This window comes from Hyperolius riggenbachi, chromosome 12 (assembly GCF_040937935.1).
Source record: "Hyperolius riggenbachi isolate aHypRig1 chromosome 12, aHypRig1.pri, whole genome shotgun sequence".
Lineage (NCBI taxonomy): Eukaryota > Metazoa > Chordata > Amphibia > Anura > Hyperoliidae > Hyperolius > Hyperolius riggenbachi.
This window is the reverse complement of record NC_090657.1, coordinates 241,503,818-241,525,395: the sequence shown is the minus strand read 5'-3', so window position 1 is coordinate 241,525,395 and position 21,578 is coordinate 241,503,818. Positions and strand designations below refer to the sequence as shown.

At 46.4% G+C, this 21,578-nt stretch overlaps 1 long non-coding RNA gene across 1 annotated transcript in view; it reads right to left on the bottom strand.

The window, feature by feature from the left end:
- Nucleotides 1-10,326, bottom strand: part of LOC137540814 (uncharacterized) — a 291,452-nt gene extending 281,126 nt beyond the window's left edge. Inside the window, exon 1 of the long non-coding RNA XR_011025053.1 lies at nt 10,256-10,326. This is a non-coding gene — a long non-coding RNA (uncharacterized lncRNA). The remainder of the gene's footprint in view (nt 1-10,255) is intronic.
- Between the last annotated feature and the right edge of the window lie 11,252 nt (nt 10,327-21,578).

Here is a 21,578-nt window from a genome sequence, read left to right as displayed (position 1 = left end):
CACCTTATCACAGGTAGCCGCGCCCGCGTCTTCAGTCCCATCAGGTGATCTCTGCAGAATGTTTGTTTACTGTTTATTTCAAAGTCAGTAAAAAGAACACCTGGTCTATCAGAGTGCTACGGGAGGAGAATTCTGCATAATAACCAGCCTTATTTACCATAAAAGTTGGTATCCTGAATAATTTGCTGCATTTTACTATATAAAACTAGAGTTCCTCTTTAATGTCCTCTGTTTATCCATCCTGGTCTGATACGCCGGCTCCTCCGCCAGCGAGAGATTCATACTTCAGAAGCTTATCAGATCAGCGGAGAGGATCTTCAGGAAACCTCTTCCCCTGCCCGACCTCCTTTCACCGCCTCCTCTACAACTCCAGGCCGTGCTCCAGAGCGCAGAGGATAGCCAATGACCCCTTATACCCAGGCAACCACTTCTTCAGGCAACTTCCATAAGGTCAGAGGTTTCGGGCTATCCCCACCAGAACCACACGGCACAGAAACACCTATTTTACCCTCAGCTGTCAGATTCCTGAACTCTCGAAACACACCTCCCCCTCCAGAAACTATCCTCCCCATCCTTTTCCCCTCTTGAATCAATACTGCCCCCTGATGTCCCCTTATCATCGCTATGTCTTTAATTATATTTCTAATTATTATACTGTAATACATTTACTATACTGTAGTAAAATGTAATATTAATTTTCTATATTATTGTTGGAGGGCTATTCTTGGTGGAGGGCTGTTTTCACTTCACTGCTGGGAAATTGTGAGCTCTGATTATATTATATTGCTGTTGTTTGTAAAGTGTGTGTTGCTGCTTTGATATCTGGGGCTTGTGCATAGCGATTCATCAGATATCTTACAGCAAGTGTTCGTTTTAAAAGTACATTTTTTTTTCTCTTGTTTGCAGCAGGCAGACAATTAGCTAGGGGGAGGGATTAGCTGTAACACAAGGTATTTGGACAGCTTCAGGGCTCAGTACTGAGCTGGCTCAGTCTGTAGCTTGCTCACTAAGGGCTTGATTCACAAAGCGGTGCTAACTGTTAGCACGCCTGTGAAAACCCCCTCAGCACGTCTAAACGAGCTTTTCGCGCATAAAACTTTACGCGCGCAAAACTTTATGCGCGTAAAACTTTATGCGCGTAAAACTTTACGCGCGCACTGCACAGAGCGCAGGGCACTCTGTGCGAAGTGCCCATTAAAGCCTATGGGACTTAGCGCGCGAAAACCGGTGCTAACCTACTTAGCACCCTGGTTAGCGTGCCTAAAGACTTTAGACGTGCTAAGTAGGTTAGCACTGCTTTGTGAATCAAGCCCTAAGTGGCTTCGACACAAGTGGCATAGGCGATAAAAACAGGCGTTACAACACAGGCACAAAGAGAGAAGGGAGAGGAAGCAGGTAAGGACTAAAAAAAACCAAAAAAACCTTCAACCAATATTGCGGTTTTTTGCACTGGTTAGAATGTGCTAACACGTTGTGGTGTAGTCTTTAAGTTTTGAGGACTCCACCCCAGCTTCACTCACTCCCCCTCCCCTCCTCCCCCCCACCCCAACTTTACTCACTCCCCCTCCTCCACCCCAACTTTACTCACTGCCCCTCCTCCCCTCCTCCACCCCTCCCCCTCTTCCACCCCAGCTGCACTATATCCCGAACTTCACTCACTCTCCCGTTTCATCTTTTACCGCCATAGTTTACCTTAAATAAAATTTCCCCACACAATAGTCATCATGTTGGACTATGCTGTACAGTGTACATCCTGTGACATGTATGCATGCCTTGATCAGCGGATTGAGGGTGTTTACTGTTGCCCTGGGTGTGAGCGTGTTGCTCAGTTAGAGGCGGAAGTCGCAGAGCTAAATAAGCATCTCGCAACACTGAGAAGCATACACAACATGGAGAAGAGCTTGGATCTCACGATCCAGACACTGGATGGAACCCTTGAAGATGAGGTGGGTGGAGTAAAGCCGGAGCAAGAAGCAGAGGTAGCCGCTAGTTGGGTCACAGTTAGAAGGGGTAGGGGGAAAAGTGGCAGGGAGGCTAGTCCCGAGTTGTCCCTCACTAATAAGTATGCTTGTTTGCGTAATATTGGGGAGGATGATTCAGGAGTAGCAATGCTGCAGCAGGATGTGCTCCTTAGCAACCAAGGGGCAGAATGCTGTAACGAGAAAGGGAATAGGAGTGCAGATAAGGCTAGACAGGTACTGGTGGTAGGGGATTCAATTATTAGGCGCACAGATAGGGTAATCTGTTGAAGAAACCGTGAATGCCGTACAGTCTGTTGCCTCCCGGGTGCTCGGGTTCGGCATGTAGCAGAAAGAATTGACAGATTATTGGGTGGGGCTGGGGAAGACCCGGCTGTCATGGTACACATTGGCACCAATGACAAAGTTAGTGGGAGATGGAAGGTCCTCAAAAACTATTTTCAGGTACTTGGAGATAAACTTAAAGCAAGGACCTCCAAGGTGGTGTTCTCTGAAATACTGCCAGTGCCACGTGCTACATCTGAGAGACAGAGGGAGCTTAGGGAGTTAAAGGAGTGGCTGAGAAATTGGTGTAGGAAGGAAGGGTTTGGGTTCCTGGAGAACTGGGCAGACTTTGCAGTCGGCTACAGGTTCTACAGCAGGGATGGGCTGCACCTTAATGGGGAGGGTGCAGCTGCATTGGGGGAGAAGATGGCGAAACGGTTGGAGGAGATTTTGAACTAGGATCTGGGGGGAGGCGGGAGGATAAAGTCTCAATATGTAGACAAGATAAGGTAAAAAGACAGTGGGAGCCTAACATTATGGGGGGTGGAGAGGGGGGTGGGGACAGTGTAAAGATTAAGGTGGTTGGTAAAAATTCAAGTAGCCCATTTCATGTAAACAAAATTGGTAAATGTGGTGGTAAAAATATAAAGTGCATGGTAACCAATGCTCGGAGCCTTGCAAATAAAATAGACGAACTAGAGTTCATTCTGAATGACAAAGGCTATGACATTGTGGGAATAACCGAGACATGGATGGATGAAAGCCATGACTGGATAGCTAATTTAAAAGGATACAATGTGTTTAGGAGGGATAGAACAGGGAAAAAAGGTGGAGGGGTTTGTCTCTTTGTTAAGAATTCTCTTACAGCTGTCCTCAACGATGAGATGGAGGAAGATTGTGAAGATGTGGAGTCCGTTTGGGTAAATATTCATGGTGGAAATAAAAGTTGGCAATTGCTTATTGGGGTATGCTACAGACCACCTCTTATTAATGAAGCTGCAGAACTGCGATTACTACAGCAGATTGAAAAAGCTGCAAGTAAAAATGAGGTCATAATTATGGGCGACTTCAACTTTCCAGACATTGACTGGGGTATTGAGGCTACCCATTCTGGTAAAAGCAGCAGATTTCTGGCAGGCTGGCAGCACTACAGGACAATTACTTGACTCAAATGGTAACGGAACCAACTAGGGGGAATGCGTTACTGGATCTGATCATTTCTAATAGACCAGATAATGTATCAAATGTGCAGGTTCAAGAACATTTGGGAAATAGTGATCACAACATGATAACGTTTGATCTGGTGACTGATAGGCCACGGGGCAGCGGGACCACTAAAACTATGAATTTTAGAAAAGCAAAGTTCAATCAAATTAGGCAGGCACTAAGTTTGGTGAACTGGGATAATGTACTACAAGGGGAGGACACTGAAGGGAAATGGCAAGCTTTTAAACGTATTCTCAATCAATATTGTAGTATGTATATCCCATATGGAAACAAAATGTCTAGGAATAAAAAAAGGCCTCTATGGATGAATAGAAAGGTTAGAGATAAAATGAAGAGGAAAAAGAATGCCTATAAGGTCCTAAAACAGGAGGGGACCGAGGCTGCACTCAGCAATTATAGGAATGCAATAAAAATTGTAAAAAAGAAATTAGGCTGGCAAAGATCGAAGCTGAAAATCAAATCGCTAGGGATATCAAATCTAACCCAAAAAAGTTTTACAAGTACATCAACTCTAAAAAAAGAAAGGTTGACTGTATAGGACTCCTAAAGGATGAGGGTGGGAACTCAATGGTGGATGACCAAGGTAAGGCAGAGTTATTAAATGCTTTCTTTGCTTCTGTCTTCACAAAGGAAACAGCACTGTTGCAAATTACAGAGGCAGAAGAGTCTCAATCTTCAAACTGTAATATTAAATACTTAACGCAGGAAGAAGTAAAGGCAAGACTAAATAAATTAAAAATAGACAAGGCACCTGGCCCGGATGGCATGCATCCTCGGGTCCTAAGGGAATTAAGTTCAGTTATAGATAAACCCCTTTATCTTATCTTTTGTGGCTCTCTTTCAACTGGCAGAGTCCCAGTGGATTGGCGTACAGTCCACGTTTTCCCATTATTTAAGAAGGGCAAAAAATCAGATCCAGGAAATTATAGACCTGTAAGCTTAACATCAGTTGTATGCAAACTATTTGAGGGGTTACTAAGAGATACTATACATGACTTCATAATCATAATAGAAAATAATCTTATTTCTCAGCATCAACATGGGTTTACTAAAGACAGGTCCTGTTTGACTAACATGCTCAGCTTTTATGAGGTAGTGAATGCTAATATAGATATTGGGAATGCTGTAGATTTGATATACTTGGACTTTGCTAAGGCCTTCGACACTGTTCCCCACAAAAGTCTGGTGCAAAAGTTGAGGATGCAAGGACTGGGGAAGAGTCTGTGTGCTTGGATAGGGAACTGGCTAATGGACAGAAAACAAAGAGTTGTGGTCAATGGATCGTACTCAAAATGGGAGACTGTTAGCAGTGGGGTCCCACAGGGGTCTGTACTGGGTCCAGTGCTCTTCAATTTATTTATTAATGACCTAGTGGATGCAGTAGTGAGCAATGTTGCTATTTTTGCAGATGATACAAAATTGTGCAGAATCATCAACTCTCAGGAAGATAGTGTCATATTGCAACAGGATCTGGATAGGATGGCTATATGGGCACATAAATGGCAGATGAAATTCAATGTTGAAAAATTTAAAGTCATGCATTTTGGTCGTACCAATGGTCTAGCACCATACAAAATAAATGGGAGACAGTTGGGGACATCAAACTTGGAGAAGGACTTAGGAGTACTCATCGACAACAAGTTAAATAATCGTACTCAATGTAAAGCCGCTGCAGCTAAAGCTAACAAAATTTTGGGATGCATTAAAAGGGAAATAAAAACTCGAGATGCTAGCATAATATTGCCCCTGTTTAACTCTCTAGTAAGGCCACATCTGGAATATGGAATTCAGTTCTGGGCACCACATTACAAAAAAGATATTGCAGTTTTAGAGCAGGTGCAGAGACGAGCAACAAAATTGATACGTGGGATGGAAGGTCTCACTTACCAAGAAAGGTTAGATAAACTGGGTTTATTTAGTCTAGAGAAAAGACGCCTTAGAGGAGATCTAATTAACATGTATAAATACATCAGAGGGCAATATAATAGCTTGGCGGATGAGCTTTTTGTCCCTAGGCCTTCTCAAAGGACTAGAGGACATGATCTGCGCATGGAGGAAAAACGTTTTAGCCACTTATTTAGGAAAGGGTTCTTTACAGTAAGAGTGATTAAGATGTGGAATGCATTGCCACAGGAAGTCGTTATGGCAAACTCTATACCTGCATTTAAAGGGGGCTTAGATGCTTTCCTTGGGTTGAATGACATCCATGGCTACAATTACTAGGTAAGGCCTAATGATGTTGATCCAGGGATTTTATCTGATTGCCATCTGGAGTCGGGAAATAATTTTTCCCTTTTGGGGCCAATTGGACCATGCCTTATAAGGGTTTTTTCGCCTTCCTCTGGATCAACAGGGATATGTGGGGGAGCAGGCTGGTGTTGTACTTTGTACTGGTTGAACTCGATGGACGTATGTCTTTTTTTCAACCAAAATAACTATGAGTTATTAAATTGTGCTCTACTGTTACTATGTGCTACCGGTACCTATCGTCAAAAATTAAAAAAAAAAAAAAAAAAAAAAAAAAGACTGTGTGGATGACTTCTAGGTGGTTATACCTCCGACCGCCACGATTCTTCAATGACAGACACCAGGAGCCCAATGGCGCAGTATCATTATTATAAATGAATTTGAGAAGAGTAGTAAATTATACTTACAAGGGTGGGTGGCACTCCTGCAACCACCATCAGAGCCTGCCAGAAATGAAACCGTCTCCGGTGACCCAAGTCTGCTATGCAAGTGCTGGTCGGTCGCTCCCCTCGGGATATTGAAACAGGTAGTGTACAATACTTAACCCCGAAGGGTGGAACCATTACTAGAAAAAACTGTAGAAGGCGTCCTAAAGATGCTCAGAATCTATTTAACGAGTATAGGATTAGGAGTAGTTGGATCCTACCTTCATCACAGAACAAACCGCATAAGGTAGATACACTATTTATTGATGCACATAAGACAACGCATTTCACGGGTGCTGGCCTGCTTCCTCAGGTAAAGTGCATAAGTCGTAGCAGTCATGATGGAGGTAAGATCCAACCACTCCTAATTTTATACTCGTTAATTAGATTCTAAGCATCTTTAGGGCGCCTCCTACAGTGTTTTCTAGTCAATAACAGAAGCATTGGTAGAATAATGCGGGCATGTTTTGTCGCAGCCCAGAATTCAGGTTTTTCTCAATAGCTCTTCTCGCTCATTGACTTTTTTTTAGTACTCTTTTTTTTCGTCTCCAGGCTCTGCGCCAAACACATTTGGATTTTGACAAGTTCCATCTGCGGCATGACGGCTGGGAGAGACACGGAACTGAGCAGCGACACGGCATGAAAGGCGCGGAGAAATCGATAGGCCCGGCGGAGTCTATCAGAGAGCCGCTCATTGTTACAGAGGAGAGCGATGCTTCATCATATTTAATCTGCTTATTTATAACGGTGACAAGAGTGATTTTCTGCACGCAAATCCCAACGTTAGAACAATCTCCAAACATACGGCGTGAAGAGATTAAATATCAACGAGAAGACGTGTCACTGTCTCCTGTGTGCCTAAATTCCGTGTACAAGACAACCAGGCCCTAATTATTAACCAGCTACACCTCCAAATGCCCTCAGACAGACATTGCTATGTCTAAGGGTGGACCACACCACACCGTTCAGCTCTGTGGACCGGTCTTTCCACCACTATTTGTAGCCACAATTTTTATAGCGAGCGGTCTAGGCACATACTATTTTATCACATGCCTCAGGCATCCAAATTTCCATTTATAGATGCAAGTCTTGGCTATTAACATGGGTGCCTATGGCGGTGCCAAAACGTCTGCGGTGGCTATTTAGTGGCATATTGGCATGGATCGGTAAGTAATTCTGATAGTAAAATGTCAGTAATTTCTAGCAATATTTTACTATCTTCTAACCTAAACTTACTGTCGCATGACTCCTCTTTCTGATCAGGCCTAAACCTGACAGCCCCCCCAGCAAATGCCTAACCCTAACTAACCTCCCCAGCCGATGCCTAACCCTAACCGACCTCCCCAGCCGATGCCTAACCCTAACTGACCTCCCCAGCCGATGCCTAACCCTAACTGACCTCCCCATTCAATGCCTAACCCTAACTAACCTCCCCAGCCGATGCCTAACCCTAACCGACCTCCCCAGCCGATGCCTAACCCTAACTGACCTCCCCAGCCGATGCCTAACCCTAACTGACCTTCCCATTCAATGCCTAACCCTAACTAACCTCCCCAGCCGATGCCTAACCCTAACTAACCTCCCCAGCCAATGCCTAACCCTAACCGACCTCCCCAGCCGATGCCTAACCCTAACTGACCTCCCCATTCAATGCCTAACCCTAACTAACCTCCCCAGCCGATGCCTAACCCTAACTGACCTCCCCATTCAATGCCTAACTCTAACTGACCTCCCCAGCCGATGCCTAACCCTAACTGACCTCCCCATGGTTAGGCATCAGCTGGGGAGGTCAGTTAGGGTTAGGCATCAGCTGGGGAGGTCGGTTAGGGTTAGGCATCGGCTGGGAAGGTTAGTTAGGGTTAGGCATTGAATGGGGAGGTCAGTTAGGGTTAGGCATTGGCTGGGGAGGTCGGTTAGGGTTAGGCATCGGGTGGGGAGGTCAGTTAGAGTTAGGCATTGAATGGGGAGGTCAGTTAGGGTTAGGCATTGGCTGGGGAGGTTAGTTAGGGTTAGGCATCGGCTGGGGAGGTCGGTTAGGGTTAGGCATCGGCTGGGGAGGTCGGTTAGGGTTAGGCATCGGCTGGGGAGGTTAGTTAGGGTTAGGCATCGGCTGGGGAGGTTAGTTAGGGTTAGGCATTGGCTAGGGAGGTCAGTTAGGGTTAGGCATTGGCTGGGGAGGTTAGTTAGGGTTAGGCATCGGCTGGGGAGGTCGGTTAGGGTTAGGCATCGGCTGGGGAGGTTAGTTAGGGTTAGGCATCGGCTGGGGAGGTTGGTTAGGGTTAGGCATCGGCTGGGGAGGTCGGTTAGGGTTAGGCATCGGCTGGGGAGGTCAGTTAGGGTTAGGCATCGGCTGGGGAGGTCGGTTAGGGTTAGGCATTGGCTGGGGAGGTTAGTTAGGGTTAGGCATCGGCTGGGGAGGTCGGTTAGGGTTAGGCATCGGCTGGGGAGGTTAGTTAGGGTTAGGCATCGGCTGGGGTGGTCGGTTAGGGTTAGGCATCGGCTGGGGAGGTTAGTTAGGGTTAGGCATTGAATGGGGAGGTCAGTTAGGGTTAGGCATCGGCTGGGGAGGTCGGTTAGGGTTAGGCATCGGCTGGGGAGGTCAGTTAGAGTTAGGCATTGAATGGGGAGGTCAGTTAGGGTTAGGCATTGGCTGGGGAGGTCAGTTAGGGTTAGGCATCAGTAGAAGGAGGAGTCATGCGACAGTAAGTTCAGGTTAGGACATAGTAAAATATTGGTAAAAATTACTGACATTTTACTATCAGAATTACTTCCTGATTCATAGTAGAATATCAGTAATTGAACAATATTCTATTTGCGGTTATCCCCGGTGCCCAAATCACGCCTAAAATGAAGTGTATGTCTGTGTATGGTGGCCACGCCTATGTTGTCACCCTCCATGGAATGGAACCCCCGTTCGGATATGTCCGTTACTATATTAGACATGTCACAATAGCTTTATGTTACTATTATGGCATGTCAGACTAGGATCTGATGTCCATTATTAGCATGAGGGTTGGGACTGAGTTCCCTTACTGCAGCGGACACAACAAATATGTCGGTACATGTCTAACCATATCCTATGTTTACCTTAGGATCCATTAACATGTTCGCTGTGGTCTGTTGAACATTGTGATGTGTATTGTGAACCTATCGTTCATGAAATATACCCTGTTACACACACTGCATCATATGTCACATCAGTCCTCATGTATAGTCAAGAAGTTTTAAATCAGGATGATACCATTTATTGGCTAACTACAAATGAATAAGAATGAACAAGCTTTCAGCCTTGCAGCCTTCGTCGGGCTTATATCCTGTTAGTTTGCAAGCTGGTGGTACAGACAGCTTATATACATGCAACATCAAAAGGGAAAACAGATATTTTTTTCAAGCATAAATACATCATGAAGATGCCTTAATACAAACAGACCATCTAAATGGGGTAAGATAAGGATCCTTGTTTACTTTATTGCTCACAGACCTGGTATTAGGATTGACCCAGAGGTATCGTAAATTCTTAGTTCACAAGTTCAGCTAGGGTGGCTGAGACAGTTCATATATCATCAATCTCATACCAATATAGAAAGTTGTTGTCCTTATTCAAACCCTTCTGCACAGCTTTGAACCAATTTATAAATTTTGTTTCTGCTATTAATCGGTCATTTGACGTTTTGAAGCCGCCCTTCAGGGCAGTGACACGAAGATCATCCATGCTGTGTCCGTTGGACCGAAAGTGTGTAGCAACTGGGAGTCCAGATTTGGTATATAAGCTGTCTGTACCACCAGCTTGCAAACTAACAGGATGCAAACCTGACGAAGGCTGCAAGGCCGAAAGCTTGTTCATTCTTATTCATTTGTAGTTAGCCAATAAATGGTATCATCCTGATTTAAAACTTCTTGCTTTTACTGATGGCTAACACGGTACAATACCCTACTGCTACATGTATAGTCAGTCACTGAGCAATCAGCAAATAGTCACACACAGGGACCACAGAGGTGGCTATTGCCTTGTATCAGAGGGCCCATAAGGGTTTACCTTGAGACCACTGTCAGCCATGCAGTGCATGTAAAAGTAATGGTGGCAGAGTGTACCACAGGGTTCAGTTATCTTACCTGCCCCATTCCCTTCTGCCTCATCATCTGTCCAGGCCTTTTCATAGTTCTCTGACGTGCCTGGCATCTGTAAAAAAATAATAATAATATTAATTTCCTTTATAACCGTAAGTGGGAACGGCAATTTAGCATATAGGTGCAATTTTGCACCTTTAGCGGTTAATAGCATAGCGCCCATACATGGTATTGTCATCAAAATTGCCTGCTATATTAACAGTGGGATAGCGAGAAGTAGTCAAATATCATTTTCAAAAAGACCTTGACGTTTTTGAGAAAACAGATATAATATTTTACCAAATTCCTTCAAATTTTTTACATTTGGCTGTGGTACTCTTTAAATGGAACCTAAAGTGATGCTTACCGGTAGGTCTCCAGTTTAACCACTTCACCCCAGGGCGGTTTTTATCCTAACGGACAAGAGCGATTTTCACCTTTCAGTGCTCATCCCTTTCATTTATTATTATTATTATTATTAATTAGATTTATATAGCGCCAACATATTACGCAGCGCTGTACAATAAATAGGGTTACAGACAATGATAACTGGCGTGACAGAACAATACAGGTAACAGACCATAGATACAACAATACAGGTAATAGCAATAAGAAACTCAACACAATGCAGATAATAGTACAATGCCAGCTCATAAACTGGAGTGGTAGTGGTAAAAAATTACCAGTTCCAAATTCTGTGTGCACACAGTCAAGTATGATACACAAGGGGAGAGGGCCCTGCTAAAGGCTTACAATCTAGAGGGAGGGGCTGGTGACACAAAAGGAGGGGGTGCAGCAAGAAGTTATTGGCAGAAAGGATTAGGGTAGTGTTGAGTTGATGTAGGCCTCCTTGAAGAAGTGAGTTTTGATGGGCAGCGGGAGAGAGTTCCACAGGATAGGGGCAGCTCTAGTGAAGTCCTGCAGTCTGGCATGGGAGTGCGAGATGCGTGGGGTGGTTAAGAGGAGGTCGTTGGAGGAGCGAAGTGGGCGGCCAGGTGTATATCTGCTGACCAGGTCAGAGATGTAGGTTGGGCAGGACTTGTGTAAGGATTTGTATGCCAAACATAGGATCTTGAAGCTGATTCTAAAGTGAATTGGAAGCCAATGAAGGGATTTGCGTAGGGGAGTTGTGGAGACAGAGCGGTGGGAGGAGTAGATGAGTCTGGCTGCTGCGTTCATGATGGATTTTAGGGGGGCGATGCGGTTTTGAGGAAGGCCTGACAAGAGCGAGTTGCAGTAGTCCAGGCAGGAGATGATGAGGGCATGGACAAGGAGTTTGGTAGTGTCTGGGGTCAGGAAAGGCCGGATCTTGGAGATGTTGCGTAAGTGGAAATAGCAGGCTCTAGCTACGGTTTGGATGTGGGAGGTGAAGGAGAGGGCCGAGTCTAGGGTGACACCCAGGCAGCGGGCTTGTGTGGTTGGATGAATGATTGTGCCATTGACAGTGACATAGAGGTCAGTGGGGGGTGAAGCAGCACGGGGCGGGAAGATTAGGAGCTCAGTCTTATCCAGGTTTAATTTTAGGAACCTGGCAGACATCCACGATGAAATAGCTGAGAGACCAGAGGATACCTTCTCCATGGTGGTGGTGGAGAGGTCAGTGGTATGGAGGTAAATCTGGGTGTCATCTGCATATAGGTGATAGTTGAAACCCAGAGAGGAGATGAGTTTTCCGATGGAGGCGGTGTAAATGGAGAACAGCAGGGGACCAAGAACAGAGCCTTGGGGGACCCCAACTGAAAGTGGGAAGGAGGTTGAGGAGGAACCATTGAAGGAGGTCTTGAAGGAGCGATTTGAGAGGTAGGAGGAAAACCATGCTAGGGCACGGTCTTGGATACCCACAGATTGCAGGGACTGGAGTAGCAGGGAGTGATCAACAGTGTCGAATGCTGAGGAGAGGTCTAGGAGGAGAAGGATAGTGTATTTTCCTTCGGCCTTGGCAAGCGTGAGGTCATTGACGACCTTGGTGAGGGCAGTCTCGGTGGAGTGGCCTGGCCGAAATCCTGATTGTAGGGGATCAAACAGGGAGTTGGAGTCAAGGTAATGGGTCATGCGTTGGTGGACTAGACGCTCTAGGAGTTTAGATGCAAAAGGGAGTAAGGAGATGGGGTGGTAGCTGGATGGAAGTGAGGGGTCTAGTGAGGGTTTTTTAAGTAGGGGAAGTACAGTGGCCTGTTTGAAGTCAGAGGGGAAGGTACCCGTGGAGAGGGAGAGGTTAAACAGAGTGGTGAGGACAGGAGCCAGAACAGGGAAGTGAGGACGGAGGCATTTGGATGGCACAGGGTCTAGGGGGCTGGAGGTGGCAGGAGAAGTGGCTAGGAGACGGCTGACTTCGTCCTCTGTGATAGGAGTAAAGGCAGTGAGTGGTGGGTGGGGTGGGGAATAGGTATTGGTGGGGGAGGAAGATGTGGTGGAGTGGAGGCATGAGATTTCCCGTCGTATGCTGGCTATTTTGTCGGTAAAGTGGGTGGTCAGATCAGTGGCTGAGAGGGCGGAGGTGGGGGGAGGAGCGGTGGGGTTAAGGAGGGAGTTGTATGTGGCGAAGAGGCGCCGAGGGTTGGAGGCTTGGGATCCGATCAAGGCAGCAAAGTATTTTTGTTTAGCATCAGTTAATGCGGTATAGAACAGCTGCAGGTTGGCCTTGTACGCCAAGAAGTCGGAGTTGTTGCGGGATTTCCTCCATTTGCGTTCGTAGGTGCGTGTCTGTTTTTGGAGGTTGCGAGTGTGTGCATTGTGCCAGGGCTGGGGGTTGATGGGACGGCTGGGGCGGAATGTGGGGGGTGCAGCAATGTCTAGGGCTGCTGAAAGGGCCTGGTTGTATTTGGCCACGGCTTGGTTTGGGCAGGTAACGTTTGGGAGGGTGGATGTGAGGGAGTGGAGGGGGTTGGCTAGTGCAGTTGGGTCTAGGTTATGCAAATCTCTCTGCCAACGACCTGAGGGTGGTGGAGGGTTGGGGGAGCATGTTGGGGAGATGGAGAAAGTGAGAAGGTGATGGTCGGAGAGGGGGAAGGGTGTGATGTCCAGGTTGGGGAGGGTAGCGGATTTTGAGAGAATCAGGTCGAGAGTGTGGCCAGTGCGGTGGGTGGGGGAATTGGTGTGTTGGGAGAGGCCAAGGGAAGTAGTGAGGGAGAGCAGTTGAGAGGCTTCAGGGGAGTAAGGACTGTCCATGGGGATGTTGAAATCCCCAAGTATGATTGTGGGGAGGTCAGAGGAGAGGATGTGTGGGAGCCAAGAGGCCAGGTTGTCCAGGAATTGTTTAATGGAGGTGGATGGGGGGCGGTAAAGGACTGCGATGACTGCTGGAATGGGATGGTAGAGGCGGATAACATGTGTCTCAAAGGATGTAAAGTTTAAAGAAGAGGGTGGCGTGAGGACACGGAAAGTGCAGGACGGGGAGAGGAGCAGACCCACCCCTCCCCCAGACCTGTTTTCTGGTCTGGGGGTGTGACTGAGGTGAAGTCCCCCATAGGAGAGGGCCGCTGCTGCAGCAGAGTCAGAGGGGGTGAGCCCTGTCTCTGTGAGGGCAAGGAGGGTGAGGGAGTTGGAGAGGAAAAGGTCATGGATTTCAGTGAGTTTGTTGCGGACTGATCTAGCATTCCAGAGGGCGCAGGAGAGAGGGGTGGTGTGGTTGTGAGAGGTCTGGATGGGAATGAGGGAGGAGAGGGAGTGAGTGTGGGTGCGGGAAGGAACTGTGAGGGAGGTGGAGACATGTTTGGAGTGGGGTGTGCATGGAGTCAGTGATGGAGTGGTATGGGAGTTGCGTGGGGTTGGAGGGTAGAATGGGAGGGTAGAGTTACATAAGGTGACCTTATTGAGGACTAGGTGGTGAAGGAGCTTAATCACTACTAATCACAATGACATGATCTATATCTTGTTTTTTTCACCACCAATTGGGCTTTTTGGGGTTGATATTTGTTTTCGGTAATTACTTTATTTTCTATTCATTTTAAAGGGAAAAACAAGGAAAAAAATTAAAAATACACTATTTCTCCAATTTCATCCCCTATAGGTTTAATATAAACACTGCTACTATGCATAAAACCCACACATGTTATCTGCCCATTTGTCCTGGTTATAACAAGATTTTAACCACTTAAGGACCAGGGGATATTGCAGTGATCGGTGCTGCGTGGGCTCTACAGCCCGCAGCACCGATCACGTATGTGCCAGGGCGATCAGACTTCCCCCCTTTTTTTCCCACTAGGGGGATGTCCTGCTGGGGGGGTCTGATCGCCGCCGGCTACCCGCACTTTCCGAGAGGGGCTCTTGAAAGCCCCCCTCCGCAGCGCTTTCCGCCCTCCCCGGCTTTCCCTCCCTCTCCCCTACCCTGTGAACGGCGCAGGACGGAGTTCCGTCCTGCGCCGGATAGGATAGGCTTCTGCCTATCAGATGCCGGCGATCCCCGGCCAATCAGAGGGCGGGGAACGCCGATCTACGTCACGGCGCTGCTGCGCAGCAGCGCCGTGTGATGTAAACAGCGGGGATTTCTTCCCCGGATGTTTACATTATGCGTGCGAGCCGCGATTGGCGGCTCACACACTGTTCACGGAGGCAGTCTCCATGAACTAGCAAAGAAAGGCCGCTCGATCGAGCGGCCGTTTCCATGCTATACCACTAACGACCCGCCGACGCCTATCGGCGTTAGGCGGTCGTTAAGTGGTTAATTATGTCCTTAGTACAAAGTATAGTGACAATATAGTATTTGGAAATAAAGGTGTATTTTTTCTTTGGTAGGTTTTTTTCCCACTATTTTCACATGCACGGGAATGCAAGCGCGGAAGCGCACACGTGCACACGCGGCAGCAGCACTGTCTGACTTATAATAACGTCCTGGAGCCATTAATAGGCTCTAGCCGGAGGTTTTTATAAGTCAGCTTATCATTAAATGGTTAATTAACCTGGAGCTTTTTCCAGCCCCTGAAGTCATCCTGGTCCCTCGCTGTCTTTCTGTTCTCTTCCATTCAGCCGCTGTAAACCCCACCTTCTCCTTTCCCTTGATGATGACAGCATGCATGAAGCTTTGCTATTAACCGCTAAAGTCGCCTCAAAATTAGGCAAAATAATGTGTAGTTACAAATGGATTATGTGAAATCAACTGAATTTTGATATCGTAATTACGTGTGGCCGTAACAGCAATAGTTTTCATGAAATGAAGCAGATTACAAACATCACTAATTTGCTATATAGGTAGTTACTGTCTGTGGGCTGAAAGCAGAGGCATAACTAGAGGGGAGGGGCATAACTAGAGGGGAGGGGCATAACTAGAGGGGAGCTGCCCCCCCCCCCCCCATTACTAACGTCCTCTTCCCCTGATACAGGAGAGGAACGTTACTTCAGATCAGGTGGTTTGTGGCTACACTTGTTATGGGTGTGAAGATCACGATGACCTCACTGTTTGTATGACCCTTGTGAGATGGACTCCGAGGAGGTGAGGGGCACTAAGGGAAGGGGTGAAAACATTGGGGACCCCATCAAAGTGTCACTGGGGGCCCCATGAGTTGTAGTTATGCCACTGTGTGAAATGTGATTTGCTAAACCCAATGTCCGCCTTCTGGGAAAAACTAATGACACCATTAGGAGAATTTACTCAACTTATCAACAAAAGGAGTTCAATTTCAATAAATATACGTTTCTAATCTTTGCTTGATTTGTACGAGTTTATCTGAAATAATGTATGTCTATTAACTAGAAGGAACAGTTGTTGGCGTGGCACTTCTCCTATAAGAGAAGTATATGCTGACTCCAGTCTTTCGGGCGGGCTCTATGTGGGCAGGTGGCCAATAAATTACTGACAGTCCGTATATTTAAACACTGTATGCAAGACGTGTGCTCCGCTGTAATCATATGAAGGAAGAAGGTTGAACAATGTAAATTGAAGAGCAGAGAGCGTGCATCATCCGTCCAAACTTGTGCATTTATTGCGTATGAGCAAAAGCCAGTGCAGTTACAGTACGGTGCATAACAAAATTCGTCTGTGTTGCATGTATCATGTCTTATTCATTATAACAGACTTATCTGTACTTCCGTAGGTTGTCCGTCAGTAATGGAGGTGGGAGTGTGGGAGTGAGATGGGCCTAGCGACGGCCGTTTCGCGTCCTCCTGGACGCTTGGTCACGCTGCGCTCCAATGTATGTCTAGCCTGTTCTTGTCATCAATAGTACTGTAATATCTTATTTCACCTCCTAGTGGCAGTAAATGCCTAGGCTGTAGTGAACTTCCACAGCCGATCAGCAGGTGGCCTCCTACTGAAGCGGAATAGTATTGTAATTCACCATTTCTCCTGTGGGCGGTATCAGGAGTTCGGATCACGATGAACTCACACCTTGCCACCAGCAGGTGTTGCTCATTAGGCTGGGGATTCATTATACGGCATCTGTGGACTTCCTTTATAAAGACTCCTCCTTCCTGAGGCATCTGTGGACTTCCTTTATAAAGACTCCTTTTTCCTGAGGCATTGTGGACTTCCTTTATAAAGACTCCTCCTTCCTGAGGCATTGTGGACTTCCTTTATAAAGACTCCTCCTTCCTGAGGCATCTGTGGACTTCCTTTATAAAGACTCCTCCTTCCTAAGGCATCTGTGGACTTCCTTTACTCCTCTTTCCCGAGGCATCTGTGGACTTCCTTTATAAAGACTCCTCCTTCCTGAGGCATTGTGGACTTCCTTTATAAAGACTCCTCCTTCCCGAGGCATCTGTGGACTTCCTTTATAAAGACTCCTCCTTCCGAAGGCATCTGTGGACTTCCTTTACAAAGACTCCTCCTTCCTGAGGCATCTGTGGACTTCCTTTATAAAGACTCCTCCTTCCTAAGGCATCTGTGGACTTCCTTTACTCCTCCTTCCCGAGGCATCTGTGGACTTCCTTTATAAAGACTCCTCCTTCCTGAGGCATTGTGGACTTCCTTTATAAAGACTCCTCCTTCCCGAGGCATCTGTGGACTTCCTTTATAAAGACTCCTCCTTCCGAAGGCATCTGTGGACTTCCTTTATAAAGACTCCTCCTTCCCGAGGCATCTGTGGACTTCCTTTATAAAGACTCCTCCTTCCGAAGGCATCTGTGGACTTCCTTTACAAAGACGCCTCCTTCCTGAGGCATCTGTGGACTTCCTTTATAAAGACTCCTCCTTCCCGAGGCATCTGTGGACTTCCTTTATAAAGACTCCTCCTTCCTGAGGCATCTGTGGACTTCCTTTATAAAGACTCCTCCTTCCCGAGGCATCTGGGGACTTCCTTTATAAAGACTCCTCCTTCCAGAGGCATTGTGGACTTCCTTTACAAAGACTCCTCCTTCCTGAGGCATCTGTGGACTTCCTTTATAAAGACTCCTCTTTCCCGAGGCATCTGTGGACTTCCTTTATAAAGACTCCTCCTTCCCGAGGCATCTGTGGACTTCCTTTATAAAGACTCCTCCTTCCTGAGGCATCTGTGGACTTCCTTTATAAAGACTCCTCCTTCCCGAGGCATCTGGGGACTTCCTTTATAAAGACTCCTCCTTCCAGAGGCATCTGTGGACTTCCTTTATAAAGACTCCTCCTTCCTGAGGCATCTGTGGACTTCCTTTATAAAGACTCCTCCTTCCCGAGGCATCTGGGGACTTCCTTTATAAAGACTCCTCCTTCCAGAGGCATTGTGGACTTCCTTTACAAAGACTCCTCCTTCCTGAGGCATCTGTGGACTTCCTTTATAAAGACTCCTCTTTCCCGAGGCATCTGTGGACTTCCTTTATAAAGACTCCTCCTTCCCGAGGCATCTGTGGACTTCCTTTATAAAGACTCCTCCTTCCCGAGGCATCTGTGGACTTCCTTTATAAAGACTCCTCCTTCCTGAGGCATCTGTGGACTTCCTTTATAAAGACTCCTCCTTCCCGAGGCATCTGGGGACTTCCTTTATAAAGACTCCTCCTTCCAGAGGCATTGTGGACTTCCTTTATAAAGACTCCTCCTTCCGGAGGCATCTGTGGACTCCCTTTATAAGGACTCCTCCTTCCTGAGGCATTTGTGGAATTCCTTTATAAAGACTCCTCCTTTCTGAGGCATCTGTGGACTTCCTTTATAAAGACTCCTCCTTCCCGAGGCATCTGTGGACTTCCTTTATAAGGACTCCTCCTTCCTGAGGCATTTGTGGAATTCCTTTATAAAGACTCCTCCTTTCTGAGGCATCTGTGGACTTCCTTTATAAAGACTCCTCCTTCCCGAGGCATTTGTGGACTTCCTTTATAAAGACTCCTCCTTCCTGAGGCATTGTGGACTTCCTTTATAAAGGCTCCTCCTTCCGAAGGCATCTGTGGACTTCCTTTATAAAGACTCAACCTTCCTGAGGCATCTGTGGACTTCCTTTATAAAAACTCCTCCTTCCTGAGGCATCTGTGTACTTCATTTATAAAGACTCCTCCTTCCTGAGGTATCTGTGGACTTCCTTTATAGACTCCTCCTTCCTGAGGCATCTGTGGACTTCCTTTATAAAGACTCCTCCTTCCTGAGGCATCTGTGGACTTCCTTTATAAAGACTCCTCCTTCCTGAGGTAGCTGTGGACTTCCTTTATAGACTCCTCCTTCCTGAGGCATCTGTGGACTTCCTTTATAAAGACTCCTCCTTCCTGAGGCATCTGTAGACTTAATTTATAAAGACTCCTCCTTCCTGAAAAACCTGACCAGTAATTTCAGTATCTAGGCCTTCATGTGCTGAGTTCTGTACAACCTATGACTGTATCTTGTACCTGTTCTTTTATGGTGATTATCTGGTTCTGACCTGACATCCTGCCTTAAACTTTTCTGCTCTCTGCTGATTTTGTACTGCATACGACTGAATATTTATTTATATGCTCATATGCTTATTCGGTTAGGTTAATTTTTGAGTCGTTTGCTGGGTTTTTGTTGTTTACATTATGTCTGCATTTTTTCCACTGTTATATAATGCTCTTATTTTCAATAAACATCATTTTCACTAATATCTGGTGTATTGTCTTTTGCATATCGCGGGAAAGAGGGGTGACCTGTTTAGTGCCTGTGAGACCCCGTAACCGTGCTATCGTAAACATGAAGTGGTCATAAAAACTGCTGAGTTGTTTACATTAGCTGAACTAATGAGATAACGAGCTTGAGTTAATTCAGTCTTAGTTTTATTTAACATTTGTTTCTTGTACAAGGTCTACCCACCATTCCTCGAACCCTTAGTAGGAAGATATGGAAAGGCAGCTGCGAATGATGGGGCGAAGGTGATGTTTTCATCAAGCTCTTCCACACCCCTGTCCCTGAACTGCCGTCATTGTTTTATTTTTCTCTTCCAGTGAACGTTAGAATCAATATTTATTAATATTTTGCAGCCACGGTGGAATACATGAAACGCGTGATGCAAACGTCTCTACAAGTGAGTGACGGCGGACCGCGTATCTTACGTGTGTAACGTTCAGCTTGTCTTTCCATCAACTTGTAGATAAAATGGCAGCCGCCGCCACTGGAGAGCGCATCCCCTTTTCAAGGTTCTGTCGGCGAATCTCGTCTTTCTCTTTTTCCCCGGCGATGGGAATTCGCTACAAAGTCTGATTGATTTCCAGGCAACAGAACGCAGCCCCGGATCTGCTGTAGGCGGAAGATAATAAAACCCAATACACCAATTGTTTTTTTTTTCCTTTGCTTACAGATCAGCAAACTTACAAAAGTACAGTAAATCCTTGCCAAGGCTACCGATAGGAAAGACAACAGTTCCAATTTACAGAGTGCTTAATTATTGGCAGGTACGCATTCTGAAAACATGCACGTAATCTAAATCCATATAATGTAACGCAGAATAATATAAGTCTAACCCCACCCCCACAGGATAGTAAGCAGCAACACACACACACTCACATATCTTTAGGGTTGGGTGGAAACATACTTACATTTGCCACAACTTCCCACTTACTCAAGTCCCACCTTCATACTTACAAAATACATAACTTCACACTTAGTCAAGCCACACCTTTATACTTACACAAGCCGCACCTTCAAACTTAACCAAGACACACCTTCATTCTAATGCAACTCGCTCCTTCATACTAATACAAGTCGCATCTTCATACATCTTCATACTTATTCAAGCAGAACCTTCAGGGCCAGACTTACCATAAGCCACTGTGGGTTCCCAGGTACAGGTGCCTGATGATGCAAAGGCATCTCACTCCCATCCCAGAGTGCATCCTCCTTCCCTATGCAGAGTCCCGATCAGAGCGTAAATGAGAGGTCTTCAGCTGGGAACACCTCTAGATACGTAATGTTCAGGATATTTCTGGCTACCTAATAATAATGGGCACTTGTGGCTACCTACACTGGGCAGGGGAAGTAAAGAAGAAGTGACTGTGGGGCCAGGCAGCACACTCGTGTTGCGGTTCGGTGGAGGGGTTTGTGGAGAGTGAAGTCTAGGGTCCCAGAACATCCGTGTCTTCAGGCTCCTTTGATGTAAATCCCAGCCTGAGCACGTTAATAACAGATGCATCCATTAGGGCTTTGCTATCCAAATCTTCAAGCTAACAGGGTGTTCAATGGGGGAGCAGAATTGGGAGTTTTCATGAAGTTCGGGGTCGGCACAGAATCTGTGACAGCGGAGGACAATCTGCAAGTCCTAGTCATACTTCTGTAGACCAATCTGTAGATTTATGAGGTAATCTTTCCTGTACAACACAGCATATATGGAGATTTAGCCTTTAACTGTTGCAGATTTGTAAAACACGCCTGCAAAATATGAACTATCTGGAGACCAAATATGTTGTTCCTGAAAAATGTTAGAACTTTGTCCTTATGAACACCAAACTCTAATGCTGTAAATACACTGAGCAATCCGGCGGCTCGACTCCCACCGCGTCCCCGCGGCCACCCGGATCGATTTCCGCTCGTCCTCGCGGGCGCTTCATTATCTTCTGCTCGATTCCCCGCTATTGTCCGCCCACGCGGGTATCGGACAGGTTGGAAATTATCAGCTGGGGGCATCAGCGGCTCGATACGCGGTACAGAAACGTACCGTGTATCCCCAGCATTACAGCCTCCTCCCCACACTTATATACAGTCTTTAATGACATGTAACCTCACCTCTAGTGTCTAGCCCTTACTAATATGGGCAGCACGGTGGTGTAGTGGTTAGCGCTCTCGCCTTGCAGCACTGGGTCTCCGTTTCGTATCCCAGCCAGGTCAACATCGGCAAGGAGTTTGTATGTTCTCCCCGTGTCTGTTTGGGTTTCCTCCAGGTACTCCGGTTTCCTCCCACATACCAAAACATTCAGATAACTTAATTGGCTTCCCCCTAAATTGTCCCTAGTTTACGATCCATACACTACAACACAATACATACATAGGCATATG